The sequence below is a fragment of the Symphodus melops genome (assembly GCF_947650265.1).
Source record: "Symphodus melops genome assembly, chromosome: 4".
Lineage (NCBI taxonomy): Eukaryota > Metazoa > Chordata > Actinopteri > Labriformes > Labridae > Symphodus > Symphodus melops.
The window spans coordinates 268,018-277,186 of NC_136694.1; positions in this window are offsets into that span (position 1 = coordinate 268,018).

A 9,169-nucleotide genomic window follows, 5' to 3' on the forward strand; every position below is an offset into this window, starting at 1 on the left:
CTATTTTCATCAGTGTGTGTGTGGCGTGCAACAAACTCTCAGAGACTCAGGAGTACACCCGAGCCCTTCCAGAGAGGGGGCGTGGTCAGACACAGCTCATTTACATATTTAAAGCTACAGACATCCTGTTCTGTGCAGGGCTGAAATAGAGGGGTTTATAGACATGATCAAACACATCTGGTAACTAAAGGACGTCCATAAACAAGTTTCAGGTCCAAGTCTCGAAATGTGAGAGCCAAAGTATTTAAATTCTACTTGTCGTGTTTGAAACATGCGTAAAGACTGCCCTCTGCAGGCTAAAACCAGGTACTGCAGTTTCTCTGTTGGCTGATCTGGTTTGCAGGTGACGTATGTGGAGCCACCTGACTCAGCCAGCTGCAGGAAGTGAAGCGTATTAAGAGAATCAAGCCAATCCTCTTGATCGGGTAGGGTCACAGTCCCGTCGGTTCAAACTGACGACCAGCTTTCAAAAGTGATGAAAGCTGGTTGGAGGGGCCCCAAATGGTTTTTTGCCTCGGGCCCTAAAAGACTCTAAAATCCCCACTGACTGTCCGGAGGCAAAAAAGACCTCGACTTCAAACCTGTCGTTCAAGTGTCATCGCGTCTTCTCGAGTCGACGCTTGTGGTGTACTTGGCCTAAATAACGAGGCGATGCAGGCAACACTTTATGTAGCGTACTTGTGGAGAGCAACATCACAACGTGCACGAGAGGTAACATGGGTCCTCGGCAACGACATACACATGCGCAGTAGACAGTATCAAAACTATGGCGAGATTGAAAGGTCAAACAGCCACAAATAACATTAATACACCACATTACCTCCCCCCTTAGTTTAAAGGTCATTTCTTCCAGTGCATTAACTTCACCATTATAAACACAAATACCACATTCTTTTATCCATTACAGGCTATCTTGTGAACAGGTTTTTACCTGGTTAATTAAAGAACCATTTCAATACTGCACATGTAACTTTTAATCAACTCAACCTAACAGGTAATTAAACATCTCCTCTCACTGTCCTTATTCCCTGTAACGCGTTGGCAACCTAGTTGTGCGCCCTGAGCGTCTCAAAGTCATTGTCTCTGCGTCAGGTGGCGCAGGTTGGTCCAGCTCGGAACCCGGTGGCAAAGGTGCTGCTGACTCTGGTTCACCAAAGTCACTCTCCTGCTCAGTTGACTGAGTTGCACCTTCAGGTTCAGGATCAGGAAGGTCCTGAGTGTAGCGAGGTCTCAGCTGGTCCCCATGGCGTCTGTACACTTGGTCAGTTGACTCACCTTGTACTCTGTACGATACTGGGCCAGTCTGTTGGGTCACTACTCCTGGAATCCATTTATGTTTTCCTCCTGCAGTGTTGCGCAGATACACAGGGTCATCCACTTCAAACTCTCTCACAGCAGCCCGACTATCATGCTCTTCTTTCTGTCGATACTGCCTCCTCCTCACCTTCTCTGAGATGCTAGGCTTCAGGAAGTCCAACCTGGTACGCACATGTCTCTTGAGGTGCAAGTCTGCTGGAGACTCACCAGTAGCACTGTTGGGAGTCGTGCGATGCCGCAGCAGGAAATGCGAAACCATGTCCTCCACACTCAGATTTTGTCCGGCAAGCTTCTTCATGCCTGCTTTGAACGTGGCGACGTACCTCTCAGCCAGGCCATTAGTAGCTGTGTGCCTGGGTGCCCCAGTTGTGTGAAGAATACCATTTCTTTTCACAAACTGTTGGAACTCATCTGACGTGAAAGTCGTGGCGTTGTCTGTGACGATTTGCTCTGGTATCCCATGAGATGCAAAAAGTCTCTTAAGCCTTGAAATGGTCACAGTGGATGTTATTTGAGACATTGTAAACACCTCAAGCCACTTTGAAGAGGCGTCGACCACTATCAAGACCATGTGAAGCCTTTTCCACACTTCTCCAGGGAACTCCCAGGGGTGCAACGGGACTTGGCGTGGTGTGCGCTGTTCCAGCTGGCACGTTTCACATTGTTTGCAGATCATCTCGACGTCCATGTCTACATTCGGCCACCAGACATATTGCCGTGCAATCATTTTCATTTTCACAATGCCAGGGTGTCCACTGTGGATCTCATTTGGCACTGCTCAGGACACACCCCTGCTCGACAGATAACTCCTCCCTCTTTGTTATGGTAAACTTTTAAGTCTTCTGGTATTTCTTTTGGCCATCCTTCCATAATATACCTATGCAGCCTTGAGAGTTCAGGATCCTTTCGTGGTGCTTTGGAAATCTCATCCAGGTGCTCACATATCAGTGCATTCACGCATGCTGTCATTGGCCCGGTTCCAGTGTCTGTGGTTTCAGGCAACGGGACCCGAGACAATCCATCTGCGTTGCCGTGCTCCTCCGACTGACGGTAGGTTTTGCAGTAATCATACGCGGACAGTATGATGGCCCACCTCTGGATACGCGCTGCTGCCATTGTTGGAAGTCCCTTGTGTTCTCCAAACAGCGTGAGTAGAGGCTTGTGGTCGGTGACCATGTTGAACCTCCGCCCCCACAGGTATTGATGGAATTTCTTTACTCCATACACCGGGCTTAACGCTTCCTTCTCTATCTGTGAGTAGTTTTTCTCGGCTGGCGAGAGTGTTCGATAAGCGTAGGCTATTGGATGCTCCTGTCCATCAGGTGTTGTGTGTTGGATCACAGCTCCAATTCCATACGCCGAAGCATCACATGCGAGGGACAGTGGCAGGCGCGGATCATAGTGAATTAACACCTTATCACTCGTTAAAAGTTCCTTACATTTGTTGAAAGCGCTCTGCTCCGCCTTGCTCCATCTCCATTTGGTTTGGTCCTTCAGCAGCTTATGGAGGGGTGCTAAAACAGTACTTTGCTATGGCACAAAACGTCCATAACAGTTCACCAGTCCTAGAAAAGCTCTGAGCTCTTTGATGTTTGTGGGTGCCGGAGTGTCATGAATGGCTCTGACCTTGCTCTTGGAGGGGTAAACTCCTTTCTCATCCAGCACATGACCCAGATACTCAATCTGAGTTTTCCCAAAGTCACACTTTGACTCCTTCACTCGGAGGCCATTGTCTTGTAGCCTCTGTAGAACCCTGTCCAGGTTCATCAGGTGCTCCGCTTCATCCCGGCCCATCACCAGCAGATCGTCTAGATAGACCACGACGTTGAGGTCCTTCATCAGGTTCTCCACGATCCTCTGGAAAATACTGACAGCAGAGTTAACACCAAAGCAGAGTCGGTTGTGCACAAACAACCCCTTGTGCGTATTTACAGTTGTGTATTTCTTTGATTCTTCGTCGAGAAGAACTTGCTGATAGGCGGCTGCTAGATCTATTTTGGAAAATATCCTCCCCCCACATAATGCAGCCAGCACCTCTTCAATTCGCGGCAGTAGGTAAGTCTCAGTGTTTGTAGCTCTGTTTACGGTTACCTTGTAATCGCCACACAAGCGGAGCCCACCATCCCGTTTTAGTACTGGGACCACAGGAGCAGCCCACTCGCTGTGCTTCACAGGGCTGATGACGCCATCTTTCTCCAGGCGCTCCAGTTTTTTTTCTACCTTTTCCTTCATGGCAAATGGTAGGACACGTGCTTAGTGGAATTTTGGGACTGCATCAGGCTTTACTGAGATTGTTGCTTTAATGTTCCTAACTCATTTTTGAAAACATCGTCATATTTAGCCAACACTTCTTTAATTGACTTGGGCTTTGTTGTCAGTTGCACTGTGCTTTCTGTGACTTTTTTGATCATCTTCCAATTTAGTCTGATCTGGTCCAACCATTCCCGCCCACAGAGTGATGGACCTTCTCCGGCCACTACTATTAGTGGTAAGTAAATGGTAAATGGACTTGAGCTTGTATAGCGCTTTTCTAGTCTTCCGACTACTCAAAGCGCTTTCACACCTACCCATCACACCCATTCACACTGATGGGCTGGATATGTGTGTATCTATACATTCATGCCACATTCATACGCCCCAGACGCAACAGGGGGAGCAATTTGGGGTTAAGTGTCTTGCCCAAGGACACATCGGACATGTTGCTCGCAGGAGCTGGGGATCGAACCCTCAACCTTCCGATTGAGGGGCGACGACTCTACCAACTGAGCCACAGCCGCCCCAGTCAGCAGCCTGATCTTCATAGATCACTTTCGCCATGAACTGCCCTTTTACTGGAATGGTCTCCCCTGAGTACCCTCAGGGGAGACCTGCTGCCCTCTAGTGGCACATGGTCCACTAGAGGACCTGCTGCCCTCTAGTGGCACATGGTCCACTAGAGGACCTGCTGCCCTCTAGTGGCACATGTGAGAATGACTTTTCATACACATTCTCTGAAATAATGCTGACCCCAGCTCCCGTGTCAATTTCCATACGCACTTTCTTTCCATTTACATCAAAAATGGCATTGTATGGCCGTCGGCCAGCACCACTTGCATTCAACACGGGATACATGAGAACCTCATCTTCTATTTCATCAGCCTGCACATAGCCAGTCACTTTCCCCTCTTTTCGTTCACTCTTTCTCTTCCCCCTTTTTACGTGCTTTCCTTGTGATGGTCCCCCAGTCCTGCATGCTTTCTGAATATGCCCAACTTTGGCACATTTATGGCACTTTGCATTTTTGTAGCAACAGTCATTGGCGCTATGATTTGTCCCTTTACATCTATAGCATTCATCTTGTTTTGAAGGCGAGCGTCTGTGCTTTTCAGTTACCTTGTGAACAGAAGCGGTGACATCCTCACCCTTCCTCAACTGCTGTGCATCTCGGTGCGCCGTCTCCATGCTGACAGCAAGCTCCACAGCTCTCGCAAAAGTCAGTCTGTCCTCTGAGAGCAATTTGCGTTGGCACGCCTCCGAGTTGACACCGCTGACAAAACCATCACGCAGAGCTTCATCAAGCCTGTCTCCGAAATCGCACTTTGCAGCGAGGTGACGCAGCTCAGCGGCATATTCTGTAGCCGTCTGGTTACTCTTCTGAACACACTTGCGGTACCTGAAACGCTCGGCTATGACCGATGGCTTTGGCTCATAGAAGTTTGTCAGAATGGTCACAACTTCATCAAAAGTTTTGTCCTTTGGCTTGTCCGGTTGAACCAGGTTGCGCAGAAGTCCATACGTAGCCGCTCCGACCGAACTTAACAAGATAGGGATCTTTTTATCATCGTCGACATCATGTGCTTCAAACAGCAGCTCCATGCGCTCCACGTAGGCTGACCACTGTTCTTGTTCCGGCTTAAACTCGTCCGGTCTTTGGGAAAAGTATGCCATTTTCACTCATAAAACCGATTTCCTCGTCGCCAATGATGTGGTGTACTTGGCCTAAATAACGAGGCGATGCAGGCAACACTTTATGTAGCGTACTTGTGGAGAGCAACATCACAACGTGCACGAGAGGTAGCATGGGTCCTCGGCAACGACATACACATGCGCAGTACACAGTATCAAAACTATGGCGAGATTGAAAGGTCAAACAGCCACAAATAACATTAATACACCACAACGCTCACGGCTGAACAGCATTGTTGAACATGCTAATCAGTTTGTGTGTGCATAGACTGTGGTCACGGACACTGTGGCATCATGTGTGCTTAACATGTTTTCTAGTTATGTATCATCATGTAACATGTTTAACCGCCGTCCTTTATTTACACATTTAATGTCGTCTAACCTGTGATTACAGCTCTCAGCTTTAATGACCTCATCCTGATTAATCAAGTCTCCCTGTAGATAGTGGTCCTCAGTGTGTCTCTGTATTTATTTTGTCCCTTCAGTCTCTCTGTAGATAGTGGTCCTCAGTGTCTCTGTATTTATTTTGTCCCTTCAGTCTCTCTGTAGATAGTGGTCCTCAGTGTCTCTGTATTTATTTTGTCCCTTCAGTCTCTCTGTAGATAGTGGTCCTCAGTGTCTCTGTATTTATTTTGTCCCTTCAGTCTCTCTGTAGATAGTGGTCCTCAGTGTCTCTGTATTTATTTTGTCCCTTCAGTCTCTCTGTAGATAGTGGTCCTCAGTGTCTCTCTGTTGTCTCAGTGATGTGAAAGAAGGACTCTGCTCAGCTGACTAGTTCAAAGTCATGTCAGCCCAGTGACATTGACCTTTGTGACCTCCTCTTATAGGACTCAAGGTCGGTCTTGGCGTCGACACCACTTAGTCTCAGTCTCGTCTCAGAATAGAGAGCATTTTGACCCGGTCTTGTCTCTGTCTCATACCAGGGCGGACTCGAGATTTTAAAGCAAGATCGATCAAGACCACCACCGATCTACAATGTTTCCCTCCATCACTGTGGAAGGAAGACACGTCTTTCTAACACTGACTCATTTGTCCTTTATCCCCCAGTTAAACATCCTTTCAATACTTATTACATCCTCAAGCTGATCCTGAAACATCTCCATCTGATAAGTTCTTTCTTTACTTTGAAATCATCGAGTGTTTAAGCTGCAGAGTCATCACCTGGACATGTGACAGGTGAGCTTCATGAGTGACACAAGTTTACATATCCTCCAGCAGTGAGTTTGTTCATGAAGGTTTTTGCTTTATTTACCTGAACAGGACCAACAGCCTGAGGTAAAGGAACAATAAGACGCCTTCAGAGAAACTAAACAGACATCGGTCAACAAGGATTCAATCCAGAAGTGAACAGAGCGAGGAGGATTAAGGATCAATACCAACTCCACAGCCAAATACTGAAAGGAGCGATACGTTACTCCGACACCTGTCGCTTTGACCTGATAACTGCTCTCATATCTGGCAAACCCAGGGGCGTCCAAAACGGCTGATCACAGAGGAAGAGAGCAGCTCTCTGATTGGCTGACTGATCACAGAGGAAGGTTTCTTTATCATTTCCTTCAGTACATATTTTACACAACTTCCATCTACACAGCGCTCACCGGGCCGTCCTGCACCTCCTGCGCTCTCTGGTGCGCCCTCTAGAGGCGTCCTCAGGTAGACAGACAGACAGACAGACAGACAGACAGACAGACAGACAGACAGACAGACAGACAGACAGACAGACAGACAGACAGACAGACAGACAGACAGACAGACAGACAGACAGACAGACAGACAGACTAGATAGATAGATAGATAGATAGATAGATAGATAGATAGATAGATAGATAGATAGATAGATAGATAGATAGATAGATAGATAGATAGATAGATAGATAGATAGATAGATAGATAGATAGATAGATAGATAGATAGATAGATAGATAGATAGATAGATAGATAGATTGATTGATTGATTGATTGATTGATACTTTATTGATCCCGAGGGAAATTCATGGCATCCAGTAGCAGTATACAGACAGACAGGACACAAGACATTAGTTACAATACACACCCGCTGTCCCCCCTCCCCCTCTGTATACAATAATCCCCCAAACAAGATTTAGCAGCCCCTATGTGACTAAGAGTAAACATAATTACAGGTTAAACCTGTACAGTTAGCATTAGCATTAGACTGAAAATTTCTATAGCATAATGTACATAACCTGTGCAGTTAGCATTAGCATTAGACTTAAACTTATATAGCATAATGTACATAACCTGTGAGGAGAGAAAAACATGTGCTGGTTAAAAGAGACCTGTAAACAGTTAAAGAGCCTTAGAAACAAAGTGCTGACCTTCTAGAAACTAGTTCCATGTGCATGTACAGAGGTGTTTGAGGTAGTGCCAGAGGTGTGAGTACAGTCATTAAACAGTCAATGCAGCGATGCAGACTGGGCCATTAAAGTGCTCAACAACATAAAGGAGCAGTGATTAGCATTAAGTGTCCAAAACAATAAGTTGAAACCAGGAGTGATTAGGGTGATTATCATTAAGTACCCAACTATTGAGGAGCAGATTAGCATTAAGTGTCAAAGACAATAGAGTGAAACTTGACCTAGTTAGAGTGATCATGTCAACCATTACAGATGTAGCATAACACAACAGTAGGATGAAACCAGACATGATTAGGGTGATTATCATTAAAGTGACCAGTGCTCAGTAAGGTGACTATCAATATGCATTAAAGGTAGCACACGTAGTGTCCTGTATAGCATAGTTCAACTTTCAATACTACTCCCAAAAACAGGGTGCCAGAGACTGTCCCTGAGGAAGTGGCCACACACACACACACACTCATGGGCCCAACCATCCATCCATCCATCCATTTTCTACCGCTTATCCGGGGCCGGGTCGCGGGGGCAGCAGTCTAAGCAGAGACACCCAGACTTCCCTCACCCCAGACACCTCCTCCAGCTCTTCCGGTGGGACCCCGAGGCGTTCCCAAGCCAGCCGAGAGACATAGTCTCTCCAGCGTGTCCTGGGTCTACCCCGAGGCCTCCTCCCGGAGGGACATGCCCGGAACACCTCCCTAGGGAGGCGTCCAGGGGGCATCCGGACCAGATGCCCGAACCACCTCAACTGACTCCTCTCGATGTGGAGGAGTAACGGCTCTACTCCGAGCTCCTCCCTGGTGACCGAGCTCCTCACCCTATCTCTAAGGGTGCGCCCAGCCACCCTACGGAGGAAGCCCATTTCGGCCGCTTGTATTCGAGATCTCGTTCTTTCGGTCATAACCCAAAGCTCATGACCATAGGGAGCTAAGCCGAAAGGCGAAGCTCTCGATTTACCGGTCGATCTTCGTTCCTACCCTCACCTATGGTCATGAGCTTTGGGTTGGGCCCATCCAAACACAATTTTAATTAGTTTCTTTGAAACGCAGTGGCGATCCCCTGGGGGGTCCGGACCCTCTCTGTGGCAAACACTGGCTTAGTAAACAGATAAAGCCCCAACACTCTCACACCCCTGAAGGGGATAAACAACGGACAGCCCGAGGAGTGGGAGGAGTCTAAGGATGGAGAGCTATATCTACCTGAACAGGTGTCTGAGAGGATCATTGAAGCCTGGAAGAGGAACGCTCTGAAGCAACCTACTGCAGACATGATGACCTCAAAGATCACGCTGACCGTTGGTGAGTCAACTCTCCTCCACACGAGAACAGCTGCAGGCACAGCTGGACACATTACAGCTTATTGAATATCAACATGTGTTTAGATTCAGAATAAATCCTTTAAAGAATTGTGATTAGTACATTTAAACTTTGTTTTGCTGAGAGAAATGTGGGAATAACGACTGCGAGATTTCTTGGCCAAGCTGTCCTGAATCTTTTGAAAATTTCAGGAATACCAAAAATGTGAAATTATCGGTT